Below are 17,856 nucleotides of genomic sequence, written 5' to 3' on the forward strand. Positions count from 1 at the left end.
GTTTCAATTTTTATTGATTCAAAGAAATTCTTTATATAATCTAGAAACCAAGCCTCGGTCCATTAAAGTTGCAAATATCTTCCTTCAGTCCGTGGTTTGTTTTTTTCCCCCACTTTCTTTACAGTATCTATTTATTTGTCTAGGAACAAAGTTCTACCTAACCTTCTCTCAGAAATAAGATTCAAAATGATGAAACTGGACGTAGACCAAGAACCTAGCAGATATCCTTGATTCTTCTCTTTCCCTCATCCAACACATTAGCAAGTCTTGTCACCAAGTTATATCACAAATCTGACCACTGCTCTCCATCACCACTTGGCCATGGTGATCTCTCCCTGGTCCCCTTGACGGCTCACTGACTTCTTCTCTGGAGCCCTACAGCCCTTCCCCACACAGCAGCCAAAATAAGCTTCTTAAAACTTGAATTTCATCAAGCTACTCTTCTGTTTAAAGTCCCTCCAATGGTTTCCACTGTACTGAGGTTAAAATCCAAACTCTTCCTGAACCCACAAAGTCCTTCTCAATCCAGCCTTTGCTGACCTCTCCAACCTCATCTTCTGTGATTCTCCCCTGGTTCACTCAGTTTCAGCCATGCTGTCTTACTTTCTGTCCCTCAAAGGGGCCAAAATCATTTCTATGTCAGGTCTCTGTACTTGCTGTGTGTTTTGCCTAGAAGGCTTTTATCCCACATATCTGTATACCTGTTACTTCTCATTCAGGTCTTAGTCCAGATGCTATCTCCTTGGAGAAGAGAACAAAAAAAGCACAAAATATCTTCACACTTCCCCCAAACCTATTACTTGCTACCCGCTACAGTATTTTCTCTTCTTTGTGGCATTTGTCACTATCTGAAATCATCTTCTTCCATTTTTTGTTCATGTTTACTAGTTGCATTTCTCCAGTAGAATGTAAGTTTCATGAGGGGACTTACTACACTTGTGGATTTCTCAGGAAGGAATGGAAAATCAGAAACAAGGGATTCTGAGAATTTGGTGGTGATAATGGTAGTAGCATAATTTAAAAAAAATCTTCAAATCCCCACTAAAAAAGGCAGAACAACTAGACAGCAAACTTCATATCAATGTGCAACATTTACAACAAAGCTGGGTAAACAACGGACCCCAAAATGCAAGCAGGTGAGTACAAACCATCAACACTGCAAATCACCAACAGACAACAGACTTGGTGTCAGCATCTGCACTGATAGACGTAAGAGTGTGTGAACCTCCAACCAGCCAACAGAACCTTGCAGAAAGCTCAGTGGGCCAATTTAAGAACTGCAGCTGAAACTGGGAGGTTTCTGGTCTCTGCACCAGTTGAGAGTGCAAGGGACCTACAATAAGAAGGATTAAAGGGGCTGGAGTGGTCTAGCCCTTACAAGCCCTATGAGGTCCTATGAACTTGAGAGAATGTGTCAGAACTCCTTTCCAGGACAGGGATCCACAATGGGGAGAAGCTGCTGGGAGTGGAATCAAGACTGAGCAGGAAAGACACAAGGGAGTGGAGGGTCTCAAAGTGGGAGAAGGGAACACAGCTAGAAGAGTTCACAAGGTAGCTGTCAAATTTTTGAACACTACCAAAAATAACAGAAGAGGGAGCTCTGTGAAGTCAGAAAAGCTTTCTGGAACTCAGTCTCATTCTTAAGTCAGGCAAAACTAATTTCACACAAAAATGAATAACATAAAGGCACTGAGGTCAAATCCTACACAAAGTTATAAGAAGAAAAGAATATGTCTACAAAAATATATCCTGAAAGATATGCCCACAAAATAGATTAAAATTGCAATCTACTATGTCAAAATGAGCTAAAGACATTAAGAAAATTATACAAAGCAAGAAAGAACAACATATTCAAATCATAAAAGCTTAGAAATGAGGGGATAGAGCTCAGGAAAGAATTAAAAATAAAAGAAAAATCCTTTTCTGAAATGAAGACTAAACTAGAGTGAACGTAAGAACATATCAACTCAGCAGGTAATGCTGTAAGAAAAATAAAAGAAAAAGAGAAAAACTTTAACAATAAAGAAGAATTCTATCTTAATATTTAATATAACGCTTAAAAGAGGAAAAGATAAAAAAGATTTTAAAGAAAGAGAAAAATATTGAAGATGGGCAAAGAAGATTGAACATACAAATAACTGGAGCCCCTGAAGAGGAAAAATAAATTAAAATAAAATAACCACTGCTAAAAACCTATCATTCAAGAAAATTTTCTTGAATTAAAAAAAGAAACAAACTTGAAACTGTCTGTTTCATATATGTTGAAAGACCACATTATATACCTGAGACTGCAGACCCAGAATGACCACCCAAGACAGGCTAATACAAGTACTGGACTTTAAAAGAAAGAGAAAAAAATCCTTGGCATCTAATAAAAAAAAGAACACATGATTTATTAAAGAAAGAAAATTAAGATTATCATCAGACTTTTATAGGAACACTTTTTGCCAAAAGAGAATATAGTTATACATTGAAGATATTCAAGGAAAGAAAGTATGAGCCAAGGATTTTATATCCAACAAAATTGACTCTCATCTAGGAAGTGCACAGGAAAATTATTACTAACCTTTCATGATGGCAGGAATATTGCTCCCATGAACGTTCCTGAGGAATCTACCAGGGATCAGCTTCAGAAAACCAAAAATGGCTGAAGAGCCATCACTGTTAGGACTGGTTACAGTTACCTGAAGACAGACTGAAAAAGGGCTGAGAGGGAGAGAGTCTAGTGCATAATGGCAGTATGTTCTACCAAAGTAAATACAGTTCAACTAGCCAAAATCTGCAGGGAGACAAGGGAGAGAATATGCAGAACAAAGTTAAAAGATTTTCTGTAATCATGCTGGTGGTAATATTTGTAGTGTTTACTGAGGTTGCTGGGTATGGAAATAAATTAGTAATTATGGGACATTCGAATTCTGTTATCCCCTGTGCCCTTGGAAGCCAGAATACTCAGTACAGAAGAAAGGAAATACAAACGTAATCGAGAAGAGGTTAAGCAAAAGGTCTGGAGTCTCACATGTCGATTAGAAGTACCCACGTATACACATATATATGTACACATCTATCATCTATCTCCTACCTCTGTCCACTGAAAGGGCCTGGAAACAGTGACCAACCCAGGAGCAGTGAGAGCAGTGGTCTTGAGATACTACTTCTCACTAAAAGAAACCAATGCTTCTTGAAGAAATGTCTGATCCAGGTTTAGGGGCAGGAAAGGCACAAGATGAGCCTGGAGAATCTTGTAATATCAGATAACAAGGGAGCTATTAAAGACTACTAAAGTCATGCAACACCCCCCCCCCCCCACCAAAAAAATCCCAAAACATACTCAGGGCCAATGTGAAGACAGTCTGGCCAAAGATGAGATAGTCTGAGTTTCAATAACAATAATAACTGCAACAGACCCAAATTCATCAAAGATGTTTAAATCCATCAGGTCATAATAATACATATATAAAATAATTGTCATGTTTTGTGGGTGTTGAGGAACTAATTCATTATACTAAAAACTGGCAAGTAAAGGGAAAGAATCAAGCATTTATCTTGTCTTTGCTATGTGAGCTGTGACACTGGGTAACAAAACAGTAAATGAGGAAAAATGTCTATTTATAAAATATTTCCCCCAATAAGTGAAAAATAAATGATAAGCTGAGAACACTACTATTTTGCAACTCCCAATGAACAGATAAAGGCATAAGCATCATTGGCTACTAAAAGTCACTAAAGGAGACACAACCAGACTTGATATGCCTCCTTTAGTCTTGCCAGATATCTCCTGCAGTCTCACCAAAAACTTCACCTCAGTCTATTGAATTTCAAAATCCAGCCAACAATTAGCAGGAAAGAGAGGACAGAGGAAAATGGTGAATGGCACCATGATTATGCAATCAGCAAAATCCATACAGTGGGAAATTCTACAGGTATGGGTTCTTCAACAAATAAATTGGAATGACATGAAAGGGGTGGAGGAGGAACCTATAAGTAAAAAAGAATTAAAAGCCATATAATTTTTTTTTCAGTGGCCAAGACTAAACCATAGCATCTAGGAATAAACATTTGAGTAATAAAACTATTTTTTTAAAATATGAAAGTCAGGATGGTGGTTACTTTTGGCAAGAGGAAAAGGATTTTGATGGAAGGAGTTTCTGGGGTGGGTAGTAAAGCTCTATTTCTCATCCTGGGCAGTGTTGGTTTCATGATAATTCATTAAGCTGTTCATTTGATTAAGGCAGTTTTCTTTATCTGTTTTACAACAAAAGGATTTTTTAAAAAATGTATAATGGTATCTACCTAGTGGGAAACAGTATAAAGATTGAATGTCAATCTTTCTTTGTAAAGTGTCATCATGATGAGAATTCTTACTATCTTTTTCATTACAATATACTGTCTTTACTTGGAAAAAGAAAACCCCATACCTACTCCACTGTTTCCTCAGAGGACAGAATGTAGAGAAAACTCAGGTATAAATTAAAGAGTTATTTTTATCTACTTAAAAACTAGTATTGGCGATAACAGAGGGGGCTATGTGTGAGTGGGGATAGGAGGTACATAAGAAATCTCTGTATCTTCCACTTAATTTTTCTGTGAACCTTAAGCTGCTCTAAAATATAAAGTTTATTTTTTTAAAAGCTCCACCTAATATTAAGTTCTTCCATGCCAGGCACCATGCTGTATTTTCTCATTTAGTCTCCACAACAATCCTGTGAGGCAGATACATTTGGTCTCACCCTTTTACAGATGAGGAAACTAAAGCACAGAGGGGTTAATTAACTTGCTCAAAATTACATCAAATGAAAAGAGGAACCCAGGTCTTCTGACTCCTGTGGGCAGGTGCCATATTTGATCCATCTTTTGGTGCCTAGTATCCACTTACGGAATTAAACTTACTTACTGAATACTAAAGATCAGGAAATAGATATTAAGGTTACATAAGTTACTACCTGTAACATCGCTTCTTGCAAGTAGAGAGAAAAGAGGCATGAGTTCCTTTGAGCCCAGCAGTCACAGAGACCCTCCCCTAGGATAGACTGGTCTCCCTAACACTAGAGCTTGAGTCCAAGCTGGCTTTCTGCATCAAGATTAAATGTGTTTGGGAAACTGGAGAGATGAAAGAAACAGCTCCATGCTGCTGACAGCAGGGAGTGCAGCGAAAATGTTTTCTGTACCCTAGGAATGCAAAGTCACCACCCTGACACATTGAATTATCAACTCCAGACTAAGAAGCGAGATGTTAGAGTTCACATTTCTTCACTAGGTGCTGGAAACCATCACCAAAGAGGATGAGAAACAGCATGGGACCAGTGGAAAAAACAGCAGTTCTGGAAGCAGACAGCCCTGACCCCCAATCCTGGCCCCATCTCCTAACAGCACCTACTCACCCAGGGGCTCTCTATCCCCTTCCTTGGCTTTCTTTTTCTGCACAACACTTATCACCACCTGACACATTATATACTGACTTTCATCTTTGTTTCCTGTCTATGTCTGACTAGAATTTAAGAGACGTGAGGGTGGGGACTTTATTTTGTTCACTGCTGCATCTCTAAGCACCTAGAACAGTGTGTGGCATAGTAAGGTCTTGTTAAATGTTTGTTGAAAGTTGTTGATTTAAATTATTTCAACTCTCCCTGCTTTAAGTTCCCTACTTATCAAACTGGGGATATACATCATGCACATTTAATCAAGAAAACGTAAATAAAGGGCAAGAAGTAGGAGTTCAGTAGATAGGGGGTTTTCCCTCACATACTTGTCTTGCATAACATTCCTTAACAGAGGATAAAACTAACTAACTCAGGATAAAATTTCCCCTTCAAAGAATAGATAATGACATTTTAAGCTGGTGATTGACTTGCTCAGGACACTCTCAAACCTAGATCATTTTTAATGCTGTAAAGGTGAGAGTAAAAGTACATCACAGTAGGAATATGAGCAAAGAAAGTCTCAAGTAAACGGCTGATGAATAATGCCAGTGAGCTGTGACTGATGAGAACAGGGTGAGTGGAGATCTGCCAGGTCACATCACTAACAGGGACCAGCAAACCAAACATAAATAATCTCTGGTTAAAGGCTTTCCAAATTCCTGCCACACCTCCCTGGAATGTGACTGCTGGTGAACCAGGCACGCACTGGATACAAGGGAAGCTGCCTCCATGGTTGGTGTGGAGGGGTGGTAGGTTAACAGAGAACAAGTGCTTTACATCCACCACCTCATTTAATTCATAAAACAAATAAAACCCCATGGTTCAGCAGGGATGGGCTTCCAAAGGTTTCCGATCTCGTAAGTGGTGGCTTTCCTGGAATCTCTACTTTCTTTAGCCTGTACTGAACTGGTAACAATACATGCACAGAATCTCTTCAACACTGGAATATCCCATCACACATTTTACAAGCTTCCCCTGCCTCCGACACCCCCAGGAAGTGAATATAATAAGAAATTAGACCTCTACTAGATAATAATCGCTAGCTAATAAAATTTCAGCCAATTCACTGAGGTCTAGAGTAGTCGGATCATTATAAAATAGGAACCAGGTAGACATATGTCAGAGAAGCCCTGTGAAGGTATCATTTAAGTAGAGTTTCTCTTTCCTATTTTACAATTCAGGAACTAAGGTTTAGGAAAGTACAGTAACTTGCAGAGTCACACAGCTGGGAAGAGGCAGAGTCCAGCTTGGTACCAGTTCTAACTATAAATCAGGGGGCATTTAACTTCATCATGCTGTTTATTATTTGCTGGGGGAGGGTGGTGTGTCACTAAATAGCCTTAATAACGTGGATCTGCGAGTGCTGGTTCTGAGCCTGTCTGATCTCAGACCCACTCTCCACTCTTCTATTCTGTACAGAAGGGAGGATGAGTTTTCTGGGCTCCCGAGTCAGCTGGCTTCCTGCTTGGTTTGGCACACGGGAGGTGCAGTTGGGAGCTGAGGAGGAGGAGGAGGAATGGAAGAAGCTTAGTGTTTCTCCTCTCTCCCCTGCTGGGGTGGGCTGCCCAGCAGCAGTTCGCCCCCTCTCTGACCCAAGCGCCCACGGCACAGACCCACACGTTCCAGCTTTTGTCAGGTGACCCTGGCCCTTGACATAGGCACACCACCTCTGCTGTTGCTAATCGCTGGATTACCTCTCTGCTCCTGTCAGTGGGAACAACCATTTCCTTGCATTGTTTTCCCTCTTGTAAACATCTGAAGGGGTTCCTGTTGTCCTGCGTAGATCCTGACTGATACACGGATCAGGTTGCTGGACTTAGGGGACCAGTCGGTGGCCTGTATAAACTGAGTGATGGCTGGGCTCTGTGTCTCAAGCCCACCTGTTGGCCACAAATCTCTGACTAGACAAGAAATGCTTTGGAAAATAAACATGCCTTTTTTTTTTTCCTGAGGCTCATAGCAATGAGACTGGGGTGAAATGAAGGCAGTTGGTATCCTAACTCTGTGGTTTTACAGCAAGAAAAATTCATCATCAATCATTAGCTATAACAGTGTTTCCCAAACTGTGGTGAGAAGTAGTAGATGCGTGGAATGTTAATAGGTATTTTGTGGGGAAAAGGGTTTTGAAAAATGCTGGGTTAAACAAAGTTAACCAGATTTCTTTACAGTAAGGCTGTAGTAATGTACATTGTAAACACTGTAAAAAAATGAGTTACAATATGCAATATATGACAATCACAAATTTTATGTGATCAGAAAACATAACATCTTGTGGATCTAATATTTCAAGGACTGCTCTTCTAGAGATGCTGGTTTACGGTGTTACTGCTAAACTCTACTGTGGCCTTCGAGGTCTTTCACAGACTGGAGCCGACCCCTTCTTCACTTCATTCCCAGCCATGCTCCTTCCTATCTCTGCTCCAGATGAACGACCACTCACAGTACCCGACAGAGCCATGCAGTTTCAATGCCTGCTGAGTTTGCATGTGCTACCTTCTACCCCTGCTCCTGGGGAACTGCCACTCCTCCTGCAAGGTGCATCCTCCCTGGGGAAGCTTTCCCTCAGCATCCAGGCAGAAGTGACTGGTCATGCGTTTGGATGTCCACCACCTCGTACAACATTCTACTACAGCAGTTACCACACTTAGTGCATCTCTCTGCTTACCTTGTCTCTACCCCGCATGGCCCATAAGAACAGGACCGCATCTTACTTGTCACTGTTTGCAAGCCAGTGCCCTAGGCAGGGTGGTCACCCGGTCAAGTTTGTGGGGTGAACAAGCACACCGAGATTTGAAATATTTTTATCATTTCCTTTGCTAAGGTTTGATTATAATTGACTAAAAATTCATGATAAATCAAATAAAAGCTCCATTGTTATGATGATTTCTAATCAATTAATTTTATATTAATGTAGCTTTTATGATGAAAATAACTGATTAAAAAAAATCCTAAAATCAATTGAAAAACAACTATGGTCACGAATATTTAGCACCTGGGTTAACACTGCTACCAGAAAGCTCACCACTAGGTGTCAGCCAAGGAAAAGAGGAGGGAGGGCTGCGCTTGCCAGTGTTTTCACTTTTTCATCCAATTATCACCGTAAATATCAAATATTTAAACAACAAAATATTAGGCAATTAAAAGCATCTATTAAAGGAATGTTTTTTAAAAGATATCTAAAATTTTGACATTTCCCCTTTGCAAAATAGTTTATAAATGGTGTTAGTTTAACCTGTAGTTTTCAAGAAACATTTGCACAGATTAGAGACACTGACTCCTAAGAGGAGACCAGCTCAGTTTTCTTCTGAAATGCCCTCAAACTGTACGTAACACAGACCATATGGTAACCACTACTGTGGTGAGCGGTCAGAGGAAAGAGCGTGGTTGCTAGAATCAGGCAGATGCAAGGTCCGAATCCTGGCTCTGCTACTTCTTTAAAAAGTGACATAACCTTTCCTAGCCTTGGTTTCTCAACAATAAAATGGGGCCACACCACTTTATCTGAAAAAATAAAATAAGGGAACACACGTAAAGAGTGTAGCATAAAATAAATGTCTCATATTATTTTCTTTTTCTTGAGACTTCAAATCTCAACGATTTTTTTTTTAAACAAAATGGTGTTTCAGCTCCCAGACTACTAAGGACACTGTAACTAGGGACTATTATAATTTCACTCACTCCACAGAGAATTATCAAGCACCTTCTATGTATCAGGCTCTGTGCCAGCGATACATGAGTAGTCATGACACTCCACGGTGGCTTCCGCTTCTTTGTGAACGGGTAGCATAAGGCTGAATGCAGCTGTCTATTTCTGAGAATATACCCACACCCCATAGAAAATCAGTGTGGCTGCATGTCCGAGGGGTTGGGGGGTGGGAGGAGGAAATCTACAACTTTATTCTCTAATCATCAGAAAAACCATAATGTCCTCCACAGAACAAATCGACCATCATTCCATCTTATGTTACTAAATCCTTACTGTGTGCCGGGGGTATAAGAAATAACAAGACAAAATCTTGTTCTTAAGAAGCTCACAGTCTAGCTATGTACACGAAGACATGCATCATTGTTTCAGGCTCCAAACTGTCAAATGTTATCATTGCTAAAAAAGGATCAGAAAGGTTTCCTTTTCAGAGTCTCACTGAAAAAGTAAAAGACCCTAAAGCAAGATCATTTGACTTAAAACACTGTTAAGAATACCATTTCTCTCTGCCACTGCTTCTGCAAAGATATGGTATTGAAAACTGCCACCATGGATTCAGCTTACTTCATTAACATACTTGCCTCTTGTATTTTCCTAACTAGAACTGAGTATTTACTACACACGGTGATTTCACAGAGGGTGAGCCTCCCCAGATCCTAACTGCCTGTGGTTAGCAACCATGCAGATGCTGAGCTGTGCCTTTGTTTCACATTTACACATTCATGGTATGGTATTTATGTCAGATTCTTCTGATACTCTAAGATGAAGCTGCGGATAATTTTTTTAAAACTAAGCTTCTATATTGTGCAACACTGAAATATGACCACCAGTATTTCTGATGCATAGTAAGGGGAAACAGGTATCATTCATTCATTTGTTCATCCATTCATTCAACATTTAATGAGCACCTACTAAATATTAGAATATGTGAGGGACACCAAGGAGTACAAAACACGGTCCCATCCTATAGGAACAAAGTAAGAAAGGAGCTAGGATTATTAAATGAGATCAAGTTAAAGCCTGGAATTCCTCCTAGGTAGTCTAAGATACACTAGCTGTGTTTTATTTTTCAAGTATTTTAGAACATATGGGAATTTCATTTTGATCATATTCAGTGATGCTATTTGAAATCATTCAGTTAAGCTTGATTATTGTGTTTAAGTGGATTTCCTGCCAGTTCTCATCTTCTCTCATTTAAGGACCAACTTTTTACTTGAGCAGTCTACTTCTAGAACAATGGCTCTCAGTTCAGTGAGCATTCACAGTTGATTCAAGGTGCCAGGACTCCCAAACTGTTCCTGAATAACGTCAGTGCCCCTGGAAGGTAGACAGTGGAGATCTGGTGCCAACATGGAACAAGGGTCATCTTCTCCCAATGGGCAAAAAATGTTTTGATAAAATAGAAGGAAAGGTTTTCAATTATATTTTCTCTTCTGCATTTAAAAACTAAGTAATGCATTTCTCCATTTTAAACCCTTGGTCCCACAACTCCCATTTGCCTGTAAGTGCTGGTGAGCAATAACATGAATGAGTAAATATCAAATAAACAATGAAGGAAATAATTAAACGTGATTTCTTATAAATCCTTTATTATTTGAGATAAAAGCTAAACTTTCATAGTTACTTCAAAAGAGGAATAAACGGGCCAGAATCTCATTGTGTTTTCACTGGTTCCAGGTAGCCTGACACTTCTGAATAAGCATGGCCACCACTGCTCCAGAACGTGGCAGTCTCATTTTCCTCCCCCTCCTCCTTTACCTTCTTATCATCCAGGAAAGGTCACTCTCATTTAGTTAAAATCTACTATCAGCAAAAACTACATTATTGCTATTTTTCTCAACAGTCCTACAAGGCAGGCATTATTTCTGCTTTACAGATGAGAAAGCTGAGACTCAAAGAGGTTAAGGGACTTCTAAGGTCATCTTCTGGCAGATAACAGAGCCAGGATAAAAGCCCAGGTGACTCCAAAGACCACACTCTCTCCATCACACTCAGTATCCTCCTTAGCCCCCAAGTCCTGGTGTTGGGAGCACCTCCCCTTGTCCCTGCCTCATTCCTCGGACATGATCTTGACTTGGGATGAACACTAAAATGAGAAAAAATGGTAACCAGTAAACTACCAGCTCCTTCTCTAGTCCACTGTAGACTCCTGTGTCAATGCATCTATTTAGCTCAGGTCTGTAGGTTTTGGCTATAATTCCCTACCTACTTGCCTAAAACTAACTGGAAAATAAGAAAATCTTTCACCAACTTTTCCTACAGAACATTCATGGGTACATATCCATGCTTCACAAACCTACCACTGTCCACTTAAAAATAGCACAGGCTCTGTGTGGAAAACAATTTGGTGGTTCCTCAAAAAGGTAAACATAAAATTACTGTATGACCCAGCCATTCCACTCCTAGCATATACCTCAAAAGAATTGACAATAGGGACTCAGACAGATACTTGCACAGGAATGTTCACAGCAGCATTATTCTCAAAAGCCAAAAGGTGGAAACAACCCAGTGTCCATTACCAGATGAATGGATAAACAAAATGTGGTCTATATGTACACAAGGTGGAATATTATTCAGCCATTAAAAGGGATGAAGTTCTGACACATGCTACAATGTGGATGAGCCCTGAAAACATGCTAAGTGAAATGAGCCAGACACAGAAGACAAATGTGATCTAATTTCATATATATGTAATATCTAGAATAGGCAAACTCATAGAGACAGAAAGTAGATTAGAGGTTACCAAGGGCTGGTGGGATAGGGGAATTACCAGTTACTTCTTAATGAGTTCAGAATTTCTGTTTGGGGTGATGAAAAAATTTGAAAATACACAGGGCTGGTAGTTGTATAACATTGTGAATGTAGTTAATGCCACTGAATTGTATGCTTAACAACGGCTAAAATGGCAAATTTTATGTTAAGTATGTTTTACCAGAATTGAGGAAAGAAAAAAGCAGGGGCTCTGAAGACAGACGTGGGCTTGATTCCCAGCTCGACCAGGTTGTGTGGCAGACCTCAGAGCGAGCACAGAGGCACACATACCAGCCTCTCCCAGGCTTCACCTAATTTCTCTTTTCCCCTGGTTTCCTCGCTTCCTTATCTCATTGAGGTGCATTGTACATATTGTTTTAAGGTCCCTCAAACATTTTTTTTTTTAGCACAAGATAGAGGCACAGACAAATTAGTAACATCCTTTATATACATGCTGGGTACACTCTGCTTGCCTAAGTGGAGGGCAGGGAGTGCACACCATGAAGCAGTCTTATTCTTTCCATTTTGAGCTGCTCTTAAGCTGAGTCAACGGAAATCTGCTTCCTTACCATGTTGGGACAAGTTGGCACCCAAAGTCAGGTTCCTGCATGCAGACTTGGATTTCTTCTACTCAGAAGACTCCAAAATAAAGCATTTCAAAGGTTTATTCACAAGGATGTTTGGTGGAATATTAATTATAATCTCAAAAAATTGTCAATCTATTAATGATAAAGAACATAAAAACAAATATATATATGTATATGCACGACTGGGACATTGTGCTGTACACCAGAAACTGACACACTGTAACTGACTGTACCTCAATTTAAAAAAAATTGTTAATCTAAATGTCCTGTGTGAGAGAGTGGTTATGGGAATTATGGTAGCTGTACCTGATAGACTATTCTGTAGCTATGTAAAAAAGCCTATGATATAACATTAAATGGAGGAGAAAAACTTTTAACTGAGATTTGGTAGCAGTTACATAAACATTTTGCATAATGAAAAATAATTAGAAAAAATATACAAAAGGTAGCTGAGGAAGTTGTGTTAGTTCAGTGGAACCAGAGTGATATTTTAATTTTTCTAGTTTGTAAATATTTTTCTATTTTCTGTTATACTAAAAACACATAAATACAGTTTGATTTTTTTTTTTAACCATGAGATCAATGGTGTTACTCAACCAGGAGACAGATATATACGGTATTTTTCTGAACTGCTCCAACGTAGCCTCGTCTGCTCATGCTTGAAAGCCAGGCTATCAATCTGCTTTTATCTTAACTTCTCTGTCTTCAAGGGGTTTTAGGTGGATAAATATGACTCAGCAGAATCATGTGCAAAATCAGGGGCTGTAAGGTGGATGCTGCCAGCGTACCCACAGCTGAATCTGGAAGACCGGCCTCTTGGGAAGGACTAAGCAAGAAGGACTGCAGGAGCTGGCTGCCGGCTGCACAGCCTCCTTCCAGCACTGACATGGTCTGTTGAATACTGTCCCCACCTTAGCCATCACACCCTGCAGCCAGGGGCTGTGCTCCATTCATCCAGGGGAAGCCTAGCCAGCAGACTGGCCCAGAGAAAACCATGTAAGCCTGTTGAATAAACCACCCTCATAGTGCTCCATCTATACTGGCCTTTCCACACAGCTACTGGAACAGAACAGAATGCATCTTAAAGCACCAATCTCCATCAGTCCTGCTCTTTGATGTAACATTTACCAGAGACCTGCAGAAGGCCAGACATGGGAACAAGCACCTTCATCCACACTGCCTTAAGATGACTCCATGGAGCAAGAGCTATGAAATAAGAAACTATGGACAGAAAAAGGGATGCAATTAAAGCACAGAATTCTATTTTTGAAAGTTCTTTAAAACTGAGGCCATCGTGCTAGGAGATGTCTTCCAAAGAGAGGGTGGTGGTTTAGTCTTATTCAGATTTCAAGATGATATAATTTTAAACAAAGGAGTGAGGTAAAAGTAAGATTCTTTTTAAAATTCATTCGCTCCCCCTAGGAGGGAGAAAAGGGAAAATTCAAGGCAAATTCAAGACCCACACTGTTATATATATTCTCCGGAAGTTGCACTCTTCCACCCAGCAGAGAAAGGACCCTTGGCCTAGCAATTAAAATCATTTGTCTTTTATCCTCTCCTTGCCAAAAAGGACCCCAGCCCTAACTAGTTAATCCCTAACACACACTGCTACTCCCAGAGTTGCCTGGCAACTGCTAGGAGGCGTGTCAGAGAGCAAGAAAGGCCTAAATAAATGAGCTGGAGCCTGGGCTGCCGCTTGACACGGATAAAGGGGGTTTTTCCAAATGGGGCTGCCTGGCTGCTTGTGGTTCTCTCATTTAAGTGGAGAAGAACAAGTTGGCTTGGCTGATATTGTTAAATATCTTGGGCTTTGCACCTGATATTCTCTGGGTGACTGAAAAATGGGTCACATGCCCCTGTGATTTGCTGACACTCTCCCCTCTGACAGGCAACACCAACCTCCAAAGCCTACAGACAGGACAGGATGCAATGTGTATGCACTGAATGGAGGCCCTGGCCTCACACATTTCTCTGTTCTTTCATTTCTTTCACCCATGCTTCCATCCACTGTTTCAAAATACACTCATTGATTCCTCCACTATGCCATGACCCGTGCCCGGCACTGGAAATGCAGGGAGAAAGAGCTGTTAGTCTGGAACATGAGGAAACCAGAACAAAGACAGGCGAGACGGTGTGGTGGAAGAAACCTGGGTTTTAGAGTCAGGCCGACCTGAGTTTGACTCCTGGCTCTGCTACTTGTTGGGAAGTCATGGGAAATCTTAGCCCCTCCCCGAGCTGTAACGTAGACTGCAAGGGGCAGTCACGGGGAACTATTGCGACCACGGATGCAAAGCAACTCAGGGACGAACCGAGGTCCGACCTGGCGGGAAGCCGCAGAGCAGGTAGAAGACTTGGCCTCAGCTGGACTCCCTTGGCGGCTCACTTTCCAACCCTTGGAAGTAATAACTCACCTGGCCCTGAAGAGAGAGCCCACCAGTGAGCCCACATGGGTCCTCCCGCCCTGGGACAGGCACATAGCAGAAGGCAGGGACAGAGAGGAGCAGGCTGGCACCAGGCACGTGACTGGACCTTAGCAAGGGGGGGGGGCCTTCCTCTTCCCTTCCAGGCAGGAGAAAGAAGATGAAGCTTAAGACTCCCCAACAAGCTGCATTTTGAACTTTTTCCAGAAGGAGAGAGAAATAAAAAGGCCAAGGAGTTCAAAATCTCAAGTGAGCCCTGGGCTGTGGAGGAGGGGTTGCCCATCTCTGCCTCTCAGGGCCCCTGTGGGGATGGTGTAAAAGGAGCCCTGTAGAGTCTGTCATGTTTCATGCTTTAAAAATCCCAAACTCTGTGACTTGGCGGTGACCCGAGTCCCATGACTGCACCTGCTGGCTCAAGCGGGAAACCCCGACACCGCACTGTGCAGGCCCCCCCGCGGGCACAGCACAGCATGGCCCCGGTGCGCCCTCCACGCCCCACACGCACCTCCAGGCCCTGACCCTCAGGCTGCCTTCTCCCTCAGCCTCGCCCATTCCTCACTCGACCTGCCCCAGAGACTCTCCCCTCTAGGCTACCAACTGTTTCTGGCCACCAGCTTTCTTTTTCACTTTATGAATCAAAGGCCTTAAATGTACTTGGGTCCTTTAACCCAGTAAATCCATGTAAGGGATTTTGCCTAAGGAAATAATTCATATTGTGCATGAAGATTTATGTAAAGATGTTCACCACAGTGTGATTTAAACTGGTGAAAGATTATCAGCAATCAAAAGGACCAGCGTTGGGATAATGTGGTGGGTCTTGGCACTGATTTCGGATTTTCATCGGGAACCTGAACATTTCTGCGAGTAGGGCCCAGACATTTGCCATTTTAAGAGCCCCACAGGTGATGCCGATCCACAGCCAGGGGTGATTGAGAACCACTGGGGTCACCTGATGGGATACATGCAGCCATTATAAATCACGTTTTACAAGAGTCCTTACATGATGTGAAAATATGCTTATAATATACTAAAAGGAAAAACCAAGTAACTGGGAACTAGGTTGCTTTGCCAGGAATATCTCAACTCTCTGAAAGTGAGAAAACCAAAAACCAAAACCAAAATGAAACAACCCCCAAATCCTAGAAGCTTGGTGGAAACATGCTAACATGTTACTTTAACCCCAGATGATAGGATTATAAGTACTTTCTCATTTCTAGTCCTGTTACTTTAAACTTTTTCTTTTGTCTTTTTTTTTTTTTTTAAACCAAGAGCAGGTGCTATTTTTATAACCAGAGAAACTACTAAGAGACAAGTGGCTCCAGGGAGGGCGCCCCACCCCCTCCGCACCACACTGCCTGCCATCCGGCAGGCTCACCGGCACCACTCACCAGCAGCGTGCAGCCTGACTCTAACACCCTGACCCTGCTTGGGCTCACATGCGCTTTGCAGTCATTATTTTAATTGATCCCACAAACAATCTGGTATGGGAGGTGTTATCCATTTTTTTAAATGAGAAGAATTGGCTAGAATTGAATCTATGGTTTAAAAACCATTTAGATAACATAGTGATGACACTTGGTTAGAAAAATTCTGGCCCTCTGGCTTCCCTCTTGGACTTTCAGAAAAAAGCCATTCTGGTACAGATGAATCAGACTGAAAGCACGACAAACCTGCCTTATTTTATTGATTCTAAGATCCAAACCTCTTCACTTTGTAACATCTCTGAAATTTGGACATGTCTTACAATTGATTGCATCCTTTAATTTATAATTAGCAGCACCTTTTTCATTTTCTTAATGGTACATGAAATAATGGTACATCTTATGATGGAATGGCATCTTATATTCAATGAAATGTACCATGTTTATAACCAAACCCATCATCCTATCCTCAAAATCCTACTTTTAATGGCTATGTAATATTCTACCATATGGATATACTTCAATTTACTTCATCAGTTGTTTATCATTATGGACACAATCTATTCCTTGTTTTTACCATTATAATCTGCTACTGAGAACACCTTTACATCAAGCTTTCCCCTTTTCTACTATGGGTATCATCATCCTCTCCCAGGTCCAAATCTTGGGAGACATTTTGACATTTCTCGCCCCTCATCTCCCATATTTTATCTATTACTGGATTCATGTAGCCATTTCTTCTTCGTGATACCTTTTCCTGGTGTAACCACCAGAGGGCTCTCTTCTGAGCTCCCAACAGTCCCCTGGTCTCCCTGCTTCCAGTTTTCTTTTCAGTCCATCACTGTATTACTGGTCAAACAGGATGTCAGTCACATCCCATCTCTGCTCACACTCCTAGCCTAGCATCCAAGGCTCTGTTAAATTTGGCTCCAACTTCTCCTACATCCCCACCTCCCCAACCAAACTCATGACTTCAGACAAAGTGGCCACAAAGGGTCCTGCCTCCAAGCCTTTGCTCACTCAGATAACTCCACACCCACCACAGGAAGGGGTTGCTTCTGTCTTTCTTTTCCCAAACCTTAGCCATCAGCTCGTTTCACCTTCCTATGACATGTTTTATGGCTCATTTGATCCTTATAACCAACTAGAGATGTAGGATGATAGGTATTCTTATCCTCATTTCACAGGTGAAGAAATTGAAGTCTAAAGAGTTTAAGTGGCTTGCTCAAGGTCGTACAACTCAGAAGTACAGAGCCGGGCTTTAAACTACAGGACTTCACCCTTGTACCCAGTGCCTTTCAGAGCCAAGTGCAAGTACAACCATAAACTTCTCTGGAGGAGGAACTTGTGCCCAGATCATACACTCAGCAATACAGACCAAGAGTCAACAGCCTCCGGATTCTAGATGTATACGTGACAACAATGAGATCATTGTAAGAGCAGAAATACTTCATAACTGTCCGTTCCCAGCAGCCTAAGAAAAGGACTGAGCCATTTGTCCCATTCTCATTTTAAAGACAGCAAGAAAACAGTATTTTCTTTGAATCATACCAGCTC

At 41.3% G+C, this 17,856-nt stretch overlaps 1 protein-coding gene across 7 annotated transcripts in view; it reads right to left on the bottom strand.

Moving 5' to 3' along the window:
• Positions 1–17,856, bottom strand: part of DENND1A (DENN domain containing 1A) — a 470,473-nt gene that overhangs the window by 125,318 nt on the left and 327,299 nt on the right. The gene's annotated exons all lie outside the window — the stretch shown is intronic.

Source organism: Camelus bactrianus, chromosome 4 (assembly GCF_048773025.1).
Source record: "Camelus bactrianus isolate YW-2024 breed Bactrian camel chromosome 4, ASM4877302v1, whole genome shotgun sequence".
Classification (NCBI taxonomy): domain Eukaryota; kingdom Metazoa; phylum Chordata; class Mammalia; order Artiodactyla; family Camelidae; genus Camelus; species Camelus bactrianus.